This window comes from Puntigrus tetrazona, chromosome 8, assembly GCF_018831695.1.
Source record: "Puntigrus tetrazona isolate hp1 chromosome 8, ASM1883169v1, whole genome shotgun sequence".
NCBI classification, from domain to species: domain Eukaryota; kingdom Metazoa; phylum Chordata; class Actinopteri; order Cypriniformes; family Cyprinidae; genus Puntigrus; species Puntigrus tetrazona.
The window spans coordinates 19139460-19156083 of record NC_056706.1 but is presented as its reverse complement, the minus strand read 5'-3'; the positions used below and the strand labels follow the sequence as shown (position 1 = coordinate 19156083).

General features: G+C 38.8%; 1 pseudogene; it reads right to left on the bottom strand.

Moving 5' to 3' along the window:
- The window catches only part of LOC122349958, a 62898-nt pseudogene that overhangs the window by 27425 nt on the left and 18849 nt on the right, over positions 1-16624 (bottom strand).

The following is a 16624-nucleotide window of genomic DNA, read 5'->3' as shown; positions in this document are numbered from 1 at the left end:
CTGCAAGCAACATTGATTATAAAACATCTGTCTTCAATACAAATTATACGTATTTTCTTTATATTTCTCCTTTCTTTGGGAAAAAGTCAAATATTAAAATTCTGTGTAATGACAGTGCTCTGTGATGTTTTAGATTTTGTTTTTGTGCCCACACATTCTCCTCAGATCCAAATGTCAGGGAAAGGTGGAATAATAATAAAGGACACGAAATATAACACACAGAACACGGGTTTGCAGGCGTCTCAGGAAGAAACAGAATATGTTAGAGCTCGCAAAAACAATGACTAAAAAAGCTCCTGGTATTATTTGCCGCTCTGCTGTCAATTTCAGCATAAAGACAAGGAAAAGACAAAGACTAATTATAGCCACCCTCAGGCGCTATTAGGCATCTATTAGCTTGAGCTGAAGTGAGATGGAAATAAATGAAATTATTTAGAACAGCATCGCATTTTGATTTCATAAAAACAATAGAAATTCAAAATAAACTGTGTAAAGTATCTATTTTGCGCTTGCATAAGTTAGTATAAGTCAGATGCTTCAGTATATAAAATATTTATATATTATTTAACACTAGAGGCAGTAACTCTGACACATTTTATTCATTTTCACACAAATTTACAGAGTTTCGATGAATAAAACGTATTTTTCGCACAAATATTTGAAGAATATCATGTTATTCAAAACAATATTAATATACCGGTAGATTTAAAAACTGATGTTTTTGCATGTTAGCATCAAACACGTGTTTTTTGTAGACAGTAAGTTTGTTTGTGGAGTACAGAGAAGTACTTGAGAGGCGAAGAGCTCCGGTTCATATCTTGTGTAACTACACTTCAACAAAACAGTTCAAATCTGTGGAAATGGAAGTTGAAATGGCGCAGTCGCCTTTTTTTGATATCAGGTTAGGTTTAGGGTTGGATTTGGTGTAGGGCATATTTCCAACATGACAGAGCATTCGATTTTAGTGACAGTCCACGGATATTCATCGCAATTTGTAACTGAAGCAACGTAATAAAAACACAGCGATACGTACCTATGTCAATGTAATAAAACCGTGCTGTGGTTCACGATTGAACCTGTGTTTTATGGCCGCTCAGTAGACGTTTTCTTTGAAACTGCAGCTAAAACGTGCAGTAATCAGACCAGGTTCATTTTAAATGTGTACCACATCATTGCAGTCACAGCTGTTTACATAATTTTACATAATACAAATAGAAATGACATTTACAGTTATATTTTACAAATCGAATTTCATAGACACAAACCTATGCTGCAATACGACATTTTCAGAATGACATAATCATTTGTATATTCCATAAAGCCAATTTTACCCAATGCACTGAGGAATTGTTTATGAGAGCATTGCGACCAAGTTTTTTCGAGGCATGTAATTAACACAAGGTGCGTGCTGTGAGTGATGGGTGTTCTTCCTACCTGATAGACCTGAGTCCTCCTCGCTGTAGTCTCCTCCTCTCCTGCTTTTCTTCCAGGTTGCTGAGGGACTTGCTGCGCAAAGTGAAGTTCCTCAGCAGGTTGCGGTGCTCCTGGTAGGTGATGGGAGGGCTATCAGGATTGATGTGAACCGGACGAGGAGTTCCGTAGTAGTTCCTAATCCAGTGAATATAAAAAGAGCATTAAGTGCATCTTTCAGGGACAGTTATTGAGTTTCTTTAGGCACATGGTTTATAAAATCTTCTGCAAAACACTGAACCCCCCTGACCTCATTGCACGGGAAATGTGTCACATGTATTATTATTTTTAACATAACAATTCACATAGGATTTACATATAGGATTTACGTTCAGATTAAAGCCATGGATATGCAGTATAATTTATTGCAGAGTGAATCAATAGCTTTATTTTAATACGAACAGCCAAGAGGAACAACGAAATCATGCAATCAAGGTCACCTAAATAACACGCGATAATCCTCTATATTGTTATAGTATATTCTCTAAAAGCATAAAGACCACTTCAAGGAGGGAATGCTATACAACAGGAGGGACATTATATCTTCAGACCTTTCAACATATTTGAACTCTGGTCTCCATCTGTTATTGATTGAGTAACTTGCCTTTGCAGTGGTAAGTAAATCATATCTTGCCGTGTCTGCAAGGTGAGAATGGCGTTTATGGCATTTTGTAAATGCGGCAGCATTTTTTATGTTAATACATTTTATTCGTTTAATCAGCCGAGGTAGGTGATCCTGCCCCCGAGAGCCATAACTCACATGTTAAAGGCACATGTGCCACAGAGCCCACAGTAACGTTGCTGAAAGAAAAACGAGCTCCCAATCCCACACTGAACGTTGCATCGCAAACATTTGTACTGAAATGACTATTGTAATGGACGATGAGCTTTTCTGTTTAGTATAAACTGACTTTGTGTGGTTTAAAGTAGATACCTGATAGCATTTCCTCAGTTTACATTAAAATTTATCAGTTACTTAAATGTTACACCTGACGAGAGAAAATAAAATAAACTAAATTGAAATAATACACTGTAAAAGAAAATTATGTCATTTTTAAAGCTGTGGTTTACGGAATTATTCTGTAAAAAATACAATTAAAATATAAACATACAGAACAACCTGTAGCAACCTTTCCATAGCATTTGTACTATATTTTTTACAGTTAAAATTACACAAATTTTTAAAGTGTACTGGCTCATATTATTCTGTGATTGGTATGACTTTTTAATGTGTGATATCACTGTATTTTAGATATGAGCGTCATATTACAATACATAAAGTCAGGTTTAGCTTGATTCTTCTACCATATTAATATATTAAGATATTAAAATACCATTAAAAAGGCACATTATTCAATTTTTCATTTCAATTTTTCATTTAAGGTATGTTCATAGAATAGAATAGAATAGAATAGAATAGAATAGAATACAGATTTACTGCAATACAGATTTATTAACTTTACTACGCCAGTGCAAACCATATTTTGCTGTGAAAATAATACTGTCACAATTTATTAGCGCTGAAAAGGCATGGACACAGTTATTTTTGTGCAAAATTTATGGCAGGAGAGTATTAAAATGAATGAAAAAAATAATAATGGTTACTGGTGCTTACTGGTATTTGTGCCATTATTTAAGAGTCTTTAAGCAGACTGTACTGCTCTTTGTAGATTGTGATGGTCATTATGGAAATGATCTGTCTGTGTTATTTAACGTGTGCATTATTTCCCTCTCCCGTTCCCATTGGTGTTTTCATGGAATTGTGCTCTAACACTGATTTGCAGTTTAGTAAATCTGGCCCTATGTATGTATTAATATAAAACTACAAGTAAAAATTCAAAATAGGAGCATTTTCACACGTGGTCTCAGACTTATGTTCTCATATCATATCATTTTCTTGATGTCAGTTACAATTTTTGCCTAACAACAAGTCTATGATGAGCACTGTCAAGCTCCCAAAAGAACTAAAGTGACAATAACAGCCTCTTTAAAATCATAAAGGCTTGTGCGAGAATCAAAATAGATTGATGGTTTTGGGGTGAATGATCCTTTAACTTTGAGCTGTTGGATAGGCGAGTGTTGCCAACACAACGGTTGTGTTGATGCATGTTGATGTGTGTAAATGGAGCTCTTAGAACTGTGAATCAATACTGGATAAAAAAAAAAAAACTCCCACAGATGTAACGCATGACCTTAAAAGCATCCAAAAAGCATTAAAACGAAGAAATAGCGAATTTAATCTTAATGCTCATCAATTATTCAGTTATGGGATCATAAATGTGCGCTGACTTTGAACTTCCCGCCTCCAACAGCGCCCCCGACTCCTCCAGAGAGAAGAACTCCTCGACGGAGACAAAGTTATAGTCGACCCCCGTGATCTCGCCGTCTCGTGGCTGTCTAGTCGTACCTGAGGGTGGCATCAAAAAGCAAAGGAAGCGTTAAATACACCAAGCTCAAATAACTTACAGAACTATTGACAGACTGCTGACCCGCACTGCAGCCTTCAGCTCAATGTGTGTGTGTGTGTGTGTGTGTGTGTGTGTGTGCGCTCTCAGATTAAGATGGCATCTTATCCCTCTCCATCCAGCCTTGACTGACAAGTTAACAGGGCTATGAACAGCCCAGACCAATTACAGCGATCCAGCCTCGAAAATCTGACACGGCCCTCCCTCTTTCCGCAGGCTTTGAACGGCTCCGCACCGACACAACATCAATCACCAATTCTTTATCGCTCCTCTCACACACACACACACACACACACACACACACAGATCCTACCTCCTTTCTGCCTCAATATCTCTAATTAAGAGTCTGATAAGCAAAATCCCCCGGTACATCACAACATGAACATTAGTCCCAGCGCTTGGCTCGGAGGTCCTGCGCTCCGCAGCGTGTTTGTTTGTGTGTATTGATATATTCACCCGCAGCTCACACAGCCAGGGGCCTGCTGGAATGATTAGACCAAATTACTTACGGCCACACCCACCGCACGTCAATCACAGCGAGACAAGAGGACACTCGGAGCGAAGAGAGCGAAACGCATCGTCTGTCTAATTTAAGGCTGATTCTCAAGGGTGTGTGTGGAGCATATGTGTGTGTAGAAAATTAAGCAACGCCTAATGCACACGCTATGCGAGGATTCCGGGCCTGCGAACGCTGGAAAGGTCTCGAAAAGTCACGCGCTGTGCGAACTGTGTGTTATGGCGTATGTTCGTTTAATAATCAGTAATATAGACGATGGGTTTATTGACGTTATCATAGATCACTGCGGAGACAAGCGCGCTGCTGTGTGCTCTGCGGCGGCAGGCTGCTGGTGGTTTGGACCGTATTGAGCGGGTTTCTTCCATGCCAGTGGACACGAACGAGATGGATAGACGGTTAATAGATGTGAGAAAGAAACGATCAAACAGAGTCAGTACACAAATATATGCCAGGACGAACCGAGAAGAGAGAATGCAGTTCAGTATGCAAATGTTATGAAGACAGATTCTTTCATAAACATTACGGTGCACTTATGTACTGGGTTTAAACTTTTTTAATAAATTAAATTTATTATTAAAGTAATTTATTCGCTATTAAACAGTCAAAAGATGTGTTTTTTTTGGATGCCTGTTTCTGTGTAAAAAAAAATAAATAAATAAAAATTGTGCCATTATATCTCACTTTAATGTAAACATTAATATAAACATTCTTACAATTTTTAGAATTCTCACGATTCTCTTCATCGTGATTATATATAGATATCAAAATTATGCCTATTTTTCAAATTGTGCTTTTATATCTCAAAATTATGCCTTTTACATAATTGTGCCCATAACTGTATATTTATTTTTATATGATCATTAACTATAGCCATAACTTTACATCTCAAAACTGCTAAATTGTACAAATTGTATCTCACTCAATTGACTAAATACTAAATCTAAATATTGTGACTTTTCATGCTTTTTGCACTTTCAAATCAAATTCAAATTCAAATTCAAATCAAATTCAAATTTACTTTCGCACCTTTTACAACGGTTTCTTTATACTGTATCTCAAAATCACATCAAATTTTCACATTTCTGTTTTCCTAATGTATTACTTTCTTTTTCTTAATCCAGCTGCAAATTTGTATATTTCAATATAAACATACAGTAGTAATGGCGAAGCAGTCAGTGGCCCAAGTACTGTTTCTGGTCACTGAAACAGACCTGGAAGGTAAACAACAGCTTGCTACTATTACAAACATGCTAAAATATTCGTCCATAGATCTTCCACTCTTTAACAAGTCTACAAATATCACAAAATCCCCAAAGGCTGGAGAGGATTTCAGTGATACTTCCTCACAGACACCAGACGAGCTCAGTGTGAATAATTCTCTCAGAGCTCCGGCTAAGTGATTGAAGCGCACATCAGAGATATCGAGAACACATTACGGCTCTCTCCCTCCATGAATTAATAACGAGCCCGTTAATTGTTTGTCAGGTTTCTGACCCATTGTGTCACAGCGGTGACCTTCTATAAATAACCTCGCGGTGACCTCAGCACACCCAAGGTCCTTCGTTTGACAGATCGAGAGACCTACAGCGAGACAAGAGCAAGAGTGACGCATCAGTTCGCACTCAGCAGAAGTCTTTTACATTAGTACAGGGCTATTCAGCAGGGCGTACTGATACAGCTTATTTCCACTGTGGTGGAGAACCACGAACTATCCTCAAGGCACACACACAAAGCAAACTAATGACAAACACATGATGCAAAAAGGAAAAATGATGTAAACTTCCATCAATCTTTAATGCATCGGTTTAGCGGCATTGATGTATATATATATAAAAGAGTTTTGAGGCAATTTCAAAAAGCAATCGAACCGGCTGATTCGAAACTTCATCGAACGTCATACAAAAAAGAAGAGTAATCTGTGCAGCATGCAATCTATTCTCTAAAGAGACCCCTCTGTACTCACCCATTATAAAAGCCATTTAATTTGATTCTATTGCATGAATAATTGATAAACGGCCGACCGTTTCTTAATTCCTTTAAGCGGTTTAATCCTTTATGTCCTGCGCTCCTCTTTAGCAGTGGACCATGTGAACTCTCTCTCAGCCCGCCGCCCAGTCGATGACTATTGTTCAGTGCCTTTGGTGTAATTGAACAGCAGCTATATTTGTTTTATTCTAATGTGCCCTCATTTGGAATCGATACAAAATGACTTTAATATCTGAAAATACATCCTAAAAAACAATATCATCCGAATCAGACGGACCTATAGAGAGGATAAATTTGCTCCACTAAAAATTGATATTAAAACATGCTTTTACGCACAGTGCTGAGCTCTTTATAAACTTGAAATGACGAATGATGGGATAAAGAGCATTGCACAATCCAACCAAGCCAAAAAATACAATCAGAGAGTGAATTAAACACAAAACTAAAAAATATATCAAATGGAATATAAAACATTGAAATGAAGATGCTTCGTGCGGATTTAAGTATTCCACTATATGGACTGTGTTTTGAATACATATTTGCACCGTCCTCCTGCCTACAGCTGTATGACACAGACCTTATGTAATAATGGTCTGATACAGTCATACATGTCTAATACAGGCATTATACTGCTGTCATTTGACTGGACACACAGCTGCCTTGCTGTGTAAAGCTGCAGTCACGTTTGCTGCTGTTTAGTCTATTTTCGAGAACTAGGATTCAGTCTATTCAATGAAAATCCATTCAATTGGGAAACTCTTATAGGTATGAAAGGCGTCCACAAACAGATTTCACAACAGGTTCAAGTTGGTCACAAAATGTGCCACATTGTCCAAAAGAAAAGAGCTGTGTGATAACGAACAATGGACTTTTTGCCTGTGAAATTTAGCTGAATTGCTTTCTGGAAATGTCAATTGAACCTCAAAAAACTTTTTCGGTATTTTATTAATTATTTTATGCGTTATATTTATTCAGGAGCTATTCAAAAGAAGCTGCATGCTACTGACAATGACTGTAAATACTGCAAATACTGATAGATATACTATCTCAGAATACTGAGAAAATCACCTTTTAAGTTGTCCAAATTAAGTTCTTAGCAATGCGTATTACTTAACAAAATTTAAGTTTTAATATATTTATGGTAGGAAATTTGATGACATATACTATATAACACTATAAGATGACACAGTACAGTATAACAATAAAAATCAACTTAAGGATTCAACGTTTTTAATTTTTGTAAGCAGACTCAAGGTCAGTTTTTGACTCTGGCTATTTGCATTGACTTCATTTTTGACCTTAGATCAAGGCGTGATGGTTTATGCATTCATGTCGCCCCAATTACCGTCAACATTACTGCTGCATATACTGGACAGGTAAAGTATGACTACCAAGCTGGAGGCATCCAGACTGTTTACTCTGCTATTTTCCATCTCTGTCAGATGAAACTAGAGCTCTCAGCCGGAGGCCTCGACAGGCCTTCCTGTCCACTCTGCTTAGCCAAACTAAAGCCCTTCAGGGTCAAGCTGACTGATCTACACAGCTATGCTACACTGAGGAAATAATTCACCCCAAAATGCAAATTCAGATATAATTTACTTGCGTCGTTCCACCTGTAAGACTTTTTTTCTCAAGGGAACACAATTTTTCCGTACAATAACAGGAAAAGGGAACAAGGCCTTCACTTGCTTCAAACAGCCTTCACTCACTTTAATTCTATGGAAAAGAGCAGCTTGGACTTTCTGCTAGATAGCAAGAATAATATCAAAGCATTTGGCACATGTCTCTCAGCTGTCAGTAGAGCTGGCCTCAGAGTACAAGAAACATATAAGAAAAGCCAAAATGGTAACAAAGAGAGTGAAAAGATATGAAAAGAAACTGCTGACAAAATGAAAATGTTCCTATAAATGTATACAACACCTGCCAGGCAGCACTGCATTACAATAGCTCCGCTATTATTACTAACAGTACACCTCTGTTATAGTCATTAAACCAAAATATATTCACTATATCACTGTGAATGAAATCTGTATTATCAAATAAACTGAATAGATCTGTTTCATATTATGTGGAGAAACTTGCTATTATTTTTCTGTTAGCGGTGCAGAAATACACTCTACCTAAAGAGCATGAGAATGAATGGAGAGAATTTTCATCACCAACAGAATGAAATTATTGCTTGTAGTTGATTGTTTTACAATTTATTTCATACTTAAGTGTCAATGGGACTTTCAGTGAGAGAGTGATAAATGTAATGTTATGTGTACTTTTCAAGAAAAAATAACAATTGCACAAAAGCAGTACAAAAGCACAGTACTGGGAGCCAGTTATGTATTAGTAATTGTGTGATACAACTTAGGCAACACTTACAACATAAAAGACAATATAAGAAATATAATTTATAAAATTATTCAGCAGAAATAGGAAATATTAGCAAGACAGCTGCTCACTGGGCGGTCTTGTGTAAGGGACTTTGATTAGTTCTCGGCATTCAATAACAGACATCACTGGTCACTTTTTTCTCTGAACAAATCTGTGTCCTTTAAAGCTTTGACTGCCTTGTGATGATTATTCATAATCTAAACTCGGTTCACTATCATAATGGAATCAGATTTTCAAATGCAATCAGTCAGTCTGGCAAATTAAGCTGTGAAATCAGCGTTAATGTGATTACCAGATACAGTATCTTCAATCTCCAATTAACATTTTGCCCAGATATTGCATGATATTGCCACATAGAGCATTATCTGCAAGTTCAAACACAACGGGTGACTGAAGATTAAAGTGCACAGTGGCTAAAACTATTATCACACATCAGCAGCTGAAACATCTGCAAACATTTCTGTTTGTACAAACCGCTTTTGTTCTCCAACACTAACCGTAGCGTTTTTAGCCGAGGACGAAATTGGGAATTAAAAGTACCTAGCTGTAGGGTCTCTTCCTCTTTCGGCAGACTGAGATGAAGAGGAAAACTAACCAGAACAGTGTGTTTTATGTGTTTCAGTGTCTAAGTATATGAATAATAAATGTTTGAGGGTGTCCATGTGAGAGCAGCACGTGTGGATCTTCTAGTGTGTTGCTGTATCACAAATGAAGCTTATGTGTGTTTTGGAAGAGCCAAAGATGAGCTCAAAGGCATGCCTGCAGTTATTGTGTGAGTGTGTGTGTGTGTGTGTGTGTCTCAGTAAGCAGTATGGTACACGACGGGCAGCGTCAAGCTCGGCATGACCTACTTCACCATAAATCAGAGATTACCCCACTCAAGTCTACGCAACATTTCAAACACACTCCCACACATGCTCAAACACATGTGCAGAGCCAGACGCCATCATGTCCTCTGGGTGAACTACGAGAACTGACTGAAAACTTTTCAAACAATGTCTGAGGGAAAGGGAAAGAGAAAAACAGAGCGCCAGCCTCACCAGAAAGTTCCTGAAGTGGCCACAAAAGTTTCACAATGAATTCATAATCCCCTTAAGGCTGTTCAGTTCACTCAGTGGCCACCTTGGCGACACTCCAGACGACTACTTTATATGTAAATAATAGAAATGTCCAAAACTTTTAGTAGGTATTTCTACCAGGTCTCGTAGCACAAACGTACCTGGGTGCATTTTAATGAGACACGAAGTACGTACCAACAAGTACATAAAACTGCAGGCAAAAACTAGAGGCAGACACCTTCATTCATTTTCACACAAATTCACAGAGTTTGATTAGTAAAGCATTATTTTTACACATTTACTTGAAGAATATCAAAACCATACTAATATGCTGGGATATTTAGGCTGAGATGGGTTTGTTCGGTAGACTACAGACTACAGAGATGTATTTAAAAGATCAAGGAGCTCAACAGGAGCTAACTACGGTTCAATAAAACAGTTGGAATCTGTGTTAAAGGAAGTGGAAATGACACGGTTGCCTCAACAGATGTGTTTTAACATCGGTTTTGCATTTGTTAACACTATCAGGTAGATATAGGGTTGGATTTGGTGTAGAGCATATTTCCAAGATGATATTCAAATATACGGGGACTGTAGCAGAACTTAATGCCCCTAACCGCTGCATTATTAAAAGTAATAAAATGTGCCAGGGTTCACATATTGAATATGTGTTTTAGAGCCACACAGTAGACATTTTTCTTAAACTGCAAGAAAATGTGCAGTTAGATACATAAAAATGGTGTTGCGTGCATGTGGGTTTGTGCATCTCTCTTTACAATGAGTGCTAATATAGAATTGGGATTCGGCCTAAGCATACTTAATCAAATATGGTGACTGGTTCTTTTAACTGAAAGGCAGGACTTATACACCTATGATTTCTCCTCTTTGTGTGTTTCAGATAATAATTCTGCTGTAAAAACTAGCAGAACTTCATCTACTTAACAAAAGCTTATGATTTTGATGGAGGTTAATCCAAATCTGTGTCTTATCACTGCGCAAAGATTAAAACGGGAAAGAAATTACTGAAAATATAATTAGGATTTTAAAGCTCAGGATAAAGGGCAGAGAAAAAGGAAGCAACAGGGAGTTGAGCAGAACAGAGGTTGTGAAAGAGAGACGACTGATAGAAAAGAGCGTGAAAAGCAAAGTGAAAAGCATGGAAATGTTAAAAGGCCGTCTTCAATGGAGCGTCAAAGATATGTATTCAAAACACTACTGCTTATATTAAAGGATTGTGTAAAGTATAAAAACTGATCCTTCAAGCGTTTCTTTGCATTCCACTAGAAACATAACAGCATGTTGGGTTTGAGGAGGAGGATGGCATGTAAATAACAGAAAAATGGTTCATTTGGTATAACTTCACCTTTCCCTTCTCTATCTCTCTTTTGTTCTCTCGCATCCTGCCTTTCTTGTCGCGGGGAAACCAGTTGGAGCTGTCAACACCTGCTTTCTATTAAATGGATCACACGCCAATTAACACTTCATCAGAAAAACTGCAGTACCTTGAGCTTGATGTTACATGCTGTTGCATAAAATAACAAGCTTATTTTCTAGTAGTTTATTGGGTTGTTTAAACTTGTGAGAGTATGTGTGTTTAACCATAGAAAAGAATAATTACAAATAAATTAATGCCATGATTAAACAAAGCAAATGGAGATTTCTGCTTTGGTTTTCCTAGTATCTACTTGCTGCACAAACTGCCACAGACTGCTACAAAGGATTGTGGCTCTTGAAACGAAGTTACTTGCTGGACTCCCAAAACAAGCAGATCACACAGCAGATCATCACGGACCCCCTCAGCCCACAGCCGGTGAGTCCTGTGAATCGAATCAATCTCGACAGTATATAAATGTAGCGAATCAAGCTAAAGCTGATCAACACACAAATCAGTGGCAAAGACAGGGAGCGAGACCCAAAGGCACTCGAGACATCAGACTGTCACGAGTATCTCATATTGCCGCTGTGGCATCATCTACCCCAGACATGGCCATGAGAAGGCTTGGAAAAACTGGTATTTTACCACCCCCTGTACAGCTCGAGAACAGATTTGAATCTTTAACGAATTTGGGTGAGGAATCCCCGAAAGTGACTGAGCAGGAGTCATATCAGCCAGTAGCTAACACCGCTACAAACAGGCACTCAAGGTCGAGCAGACAGCGGCGTTCAGATCACAGAGCAGCCGAGCCCAGAACTCTGATAGTCGGAGACTCCATTATCAGAAATGTCAGGAGCAGAACGACAACTACATGCTGCTTTCCTCAAGCGACCGTCTCTGATGTAAACAATGGACTTCAGAACGTTCTAATGAAGCACAAGACTGCAAAACGAGTCATCATCCATGTGGGGAAGAATGACATTCGTAAGGAGCAATCAGAACTCCTGAAGAGGACTTCAGTGAACTTATCGAAACACTTCAAAGAGTTGAAGTCCAGTCGTTCATCAGTGGACCACTCCCAGCAAGGGGAACAAACATGTTTTCACGGTTGCTTGGACTGAATACTTGGCTACAAAGAACCTGCAGTCAAAAAGGAGTCAACTTCATCGACAACTTCAATTTATTCTGGGGACACAGACAACTGTTTAAACTGGATGGCCTTCACCCAAACAAACTTGGTGCGAGAGTGTTAAAGGACAACATCTATTTTTCACTCCGTCATCCATCAGCAGAGTCTGCCAGTCCACTCAACATGAATGGCACACACACACCTGGACAAAGTATGGATGACGACAGGACTTCATATCAGCCTCAGAGTCATCATCTGGTCGACACATCCCACAAGGACACTGAAAACACCACAGAGCCACAACAAGCACTGTTTGTGGACACTATCACGGTTGAGCCCTGCCCGCAGAGCCCATCACAGACACAATGTGACGCACAACAACGGCTCCAGGACTCAGAGCCGAAGGACGACTCTCTGGTAATCAGCCAGGGAAGCCAGGACAGCATAATTCTGCCACGGAAACACCAATGCTCTGTTTACCAGAGACATTATCCCTCTCTCAAGCATCGCCACTTCTCAGCTTCTCACAAAAATGGAGGAACTGGTGGCTAAAACCAGACTCTCCCACTCTTTTGCTGCGAGCCCCCAGTTATCAACTACAAAACGGCGGGCACCACCGCCTCCAAGGCCGCTGGGCCCAGCTCGCCCTCCTCCAGCGAGAGCTCTTCGGCCGCTGCGACAACGCCAAGCCATCCCTCCTCCATCTGCAGCTGGTAAAGCAAAAACAACTGATAACAGCTCTCAGTGATGTGTTTGGTCCCCGCAACTACAGCAAAAACTTTCAGGGATGTTTAGAAAACAAGCGGGAACCCAGTGTGTCTCTCACTATCTCCGTCTTATTACAGGATAGAAAGTCTAAGGCCTTTTCAAGGCGTACAGCTAACAAATCTAATCTGCGGCCCATTAGACAACAAACTCAGACTTCTATAGAAACAAAAAGTACTACCATCAAGCTAGCATTATTAAATGTTCGATCACTAAAAACAAATCATTTGTAATCAATGATTTAATAATTACAAACAATCTGGATTTTATGTTTCTAAATGAAACATGGCTTGAAGAAAGCTGCAGTGCAACAGTGCTCAATGAAACAGCCCCTCCCAACTTCACTTATATGAATGTTTGCAGAGTTGACAAGAGAGGGGGTGGGGTTACTGCTCTCTTTAAAGATGTGTTTCAGTGCAGACAAGTGTCATTTGGTCAGTACTTGTCATTTGAATATCTAGGGATTGTGTTGAAAGGTGCTCCACGCATCCTGTTTATCATTATTTACAGGCCTCCAAAATATTCTCCAGCCTTTGTTGAAGAGTTCACAGAATTGTTATCAATGATTTGTTCAGAATTTGACTGTTTTGTGATTGCAGGGGATTTTAATATCCACATAGAAAATGCAGAAATCAAAACTACAAAAGAATTTGTAACCGTTTTAAACACTTTTGAGCTGATTCAGCATGTGCATGGACCTACACATCACCATGGGCACACGCTAGATTTACTCATTAGTAAGGGTTTACAGCTTTCGTCCATTGTTATCAAGGATGTAGCACTGTCTGATCACTTCTGTATTTTCTTTGATATATTGATCTCTGCTACCACTGAATCCAGATCTGTCACTGTCAGAAAGAGATGCATTAATGAGAACACAAGTGTGCTATTTATGAAGGCTGTTTCTTCAATGCCAAGCATTTCTGCCGACTGCGTTGATCTTCTCCTAGAGTCCTTTGACTCAAAAGTTAAGAATGTCATGGATGACATTGCACCTGTGAAAGTCAGTAAGAAGACTGGCAGACAAAAGTCATGTTGGAGAAAATCAACAGCAGTGCAGATCATGAAAAGGCAATGCAGAAAGGCTGAGCGGACGTGGCGGAAGACAAAACTTGAAATCCACTATAGCATCTATAAAGACAGCCTGCATGCTTTTAATGTGGAATTAGCCACAGCACGACAGAAGTTTTTCTCAAACCTTATAAATAGTAACCTGAACAACACCCGCACTCTTTTTGCTACGGTTGAGAGACTGACAAACCCCCCAAGTCAGATTCCCAGTGAAATGCTTTCTGACAGCAAATGCAATGAGTTTGCCTCATTCTTTTCTGAGAAGATCGAAAATATCAGAAAGGCAATTACAACATCAGATGATGTAGAGATATGTCAGATTCAACCACAATCTCAAAAAGGAGTCACTATGTGTGTTCTTGAAGCAACTGATAGCAAAACTTTGGAGGAAGTAGTACAGCACCTAAAATCCTCAACCTGCTGTCTTGACACACTTCCCACATCCTTTCTTAAAAGCGTGTTTGACTGTTTAAAAGCTGACATCTTAGAAGTGGTGAACACATCACTTCTTTCTGGGACTTTTCCAAACGCCCTGAAAACTGCGGTTGTTAAGCCCCTCCTGAAAAAGAGAAATCTTGATAACAGTATATTGAGTAACTATAGACCGATATCAAATCTTCCGGTCATAGGCAAGATCATTGAAAAGGTAGTTCTGAATCAGCTGAACAGCTACTTGAACTCAAATGGTTATCTGGATAATTTTCAATCTGGTTTCAGACCGCACCACAGCACAGAGACAGCGTTAGTTAAGATAATAAATGATATTCGCCTAAACTCTGATTCTGGTAAGATATCAGTGCTGGTACTACTAGATCTTAGTGCTGCGTTTGACACTGTCGATCATAACATTCTTCTAGACAGACTGGAAAACTGGGTCGGGCTTTCTGGAATGGCTCTAAACTGGTTCAGGTCATATTTAGAGGGGAGGGGTTATTATGTGAGTATAGGAGAGCATAGGTCTAAGTGGACGTCCATGACATGCGGAGTCCCACAAGGCTCAATTCTTGCGCCGCTCTTGTTTAGCCTGTATATGCTCCCACTAAGTCAAATAATGAGAAAGAATCAAATTGCCTATCACAGCTATGCTGACGACACGCAGATTTACCTAGCTTTATCTCCAAATGACTACAGCCCCATTGAATCACTCTGCCAATGCATTGATGAAATCAACAGTTGGATGCGCCAAAATTTTCTTCAGTTAAACAAGGAGAAAACTGAGGTCATTGCATTTGGAAATAAAGATGAAGTTCACAAGGTGAATGCATACCTTAACTCAAGGGGGTCAAACAACCAAAAGGCAAGTCAAGAATCTTGGTGTGATTCTAGAGACCGACCTTAGTTTCAGCTGTCATGTCAAAGCAGTGACTAAATCAGCGTACTATCACCTAAAAAATATTGCAAGAATAAGATGCTTTGTGCCCAGGCAAGACCTGGAGAAACTAGTCCATGCCTTCATCACCAGCAGGGTGGACTATTGTAATGGTCTCCTCACTGGCCTTCCCAAAAGACCATCAGACAGCTGCAGCTCATCCAGAACGCTGCTGCCAGGATGCTGACTCGAACCAGAAAATCAGAGCACATCACACCAGTCCTCAGGTCCTTACACTGGCTTCCAGTGACATTTAGAATTGATTTTAAAGCACTTTTACTCGTTTATAAATCACTCAATGGACTAGGACCTAAATACATTGCAGATATGTTCACTATTTATACACCTAACAGACCACTCAGATCACTAGGATCAAGTCAGTTAGAAATACCAAAGGTTCACACCAAACAAGGAGAATCTGCTTTTAGTTATTATGCTGCTCGCATCTGGAACCAGCTTCCTGAAGAGATCAGATGTGCTGAAACATTAGTCACTTTTAAATCCAGACTCAAAACTCATCTGTTTAGTTGTGCATTTACAGAATGAGCACTGTGCTGCGTCCGAACTGTGCTACTTTGCTTCTTTTATTTTAAACTGTTTTAAATCAATCTCTTTTTGCTTTTAATTCAATTTATCTTAAATCAGTGTTTTTATTTTATTTTAATTTCTTTTATTGTTATTTAAATCTTGTAATTATTTTATTTCCTCTTTTGTAAAGCACTTTGAATTACCATTGTGTATGAAATGTGCTATATAAATAAACTTGCCTTGCCTTGCCTTGCCTTCCTTTCTCAGATTTGTCTCAGATTTAAAAAGAGATCTTACCAGTGCTGTCAAGCGATTAATTGCTTTTGTTGACATAATATTTGTGAGTGTACTGTGTATATTTATTATGTTTCTTAATATATAAACCTATTTTTTCCTTAAATATACACATGCATGTGTGTGTATTTATATATATACATTGAATACACACCCAATAAATGCAAACAGTACACACACATGTATTATGTAATCAAAAACATTTATTTTATATG